This window comes from Trachymyrmex septentrionalis, unplaced genomic scaffold (genome assembly GCF_001594115.1).
Source record: "Trachymyrmex septentrionalis isolate Tsep2-gDNA-1 unplaced genomic scaffold, Tsep1.0 scaffold31, whole genome shotgun sequence".
NCBI classification, from domain to species: Eukaryota; Metazoa; Arthropoda; class Insecta; order Hymenoptera; family Formicidae; genus Trachymyrmex; species Trachymyrmex septentrionalis.
This window is the reverse complement of record NW_017305474.1, coordinates 1,716,914-1,718,348: the sequence shown is the minus strand read 5'-3', so window position 1 is coordinate 1,718,348 and position 1,435 is coordinate 1,716,914.

Here is a 1,435-nt window from a genome sequence, read left to right as displayed (position 1 = left end):
ATTACATATATATGTGTTAATATACATGTATTATATTATTCATTTGATGGCGCAACATCCCAAAATCGGGGTAAGTTCTACCTCTTATGAGGTTTTTGTAACAGTAGAATTTTTTCAGAATTAAGTTAGCCTAATGTTCAATTCCCAGCCTGGGGGATTCATACATATACACTGATGAAAATTTTTTTCATAATTTTTTATACGAATTGGAACATTTTTCAGAAATACTTAGAAATATTCGGAAAGTTTACATCTTCTCTCAGAATTTTTCATACAAGTGAATTCTGAAATATTCTGAAATTTCTCATCCCATAATTTTTAAAAAATATTTTTAAATATTTTAGATTTTACAATATTTCATCAGAAATTATACTTACAAAGTATCTTAAAAATCTTACGATATTTCATAATTAATGTATATGAAAAATTCTGAGAAAAGATGTAGATTTTCTGAGAAATGTTCCAATTCGTATAAAAAATGTGAGAAAGTTATAAAATTATATAGAAATTCTGAAAAATTATATAGAAATTTTGAAAAATTATATGAAAAATTCTTAAGGCAGTAAATTCTTAAGGCAAAAAACTTAAGGCAAAAATTCTTAAGGCAGTAAGACGTAAGTAGAAAATTAACATGTTGGATTGACTACTGCTTATGTTATAGCCTTTATATTCTACTGTGAATGGTCAATTTGCGTACTGCTTGTACTCCATGGTCCTAAAAATCTCTTAATCACCAGATAGAATCATTTTCGGTTTCTTAAACGCGAAAAATCGCGTATGTGGTCGCAGGTGGGATTGAGAACCCGGATCTGTAGATTCCGAGTCAATCACATCGAGCAAGCCACGTACTCGACGCCTCATGTATACATATAGTATATATATTATATATTTTTAATATATAATATATAATTAATATATATGTATTAATATATAAGGTACAATATGTACAATATTATGTAATATTATAATACATTTGCGCGAAAAGGAGTTGCTAAAATCTAATCTAAACAATGTTAAATACAAGTAAATTTATTGTTAAATGTAAATAACTAATATAAAAAAAAATAAATTTAATGATTGTATCTATTTTAAATTTGTTACATTCTTCTATATAAGTATAATTTCAGAACTTGAAAAGAGTGTTTGAAAGGGAATCTGACATTTTCATGACAAACTATTACGCTAACCGACCAATGTATTGTTCCGCGATTTCCGCACACAGTTCGCAGACCGGCCGGTACTTACGCACGTTCCGAAAATTCGCGCGCGGCTTTTAAAGCGCATAAAATTGATTAGGCTTACGCGCTGTTCGACGCGATAATAAAGCGATTGTCCCGATTAGATGAGTAATCCGCCTGTTAAATGGTATGCGCGAAGGGGAGTTTGACTCATCAGGCGGGCCGCCTGATACGTCGAATGAAGAATTTGTTCTCCA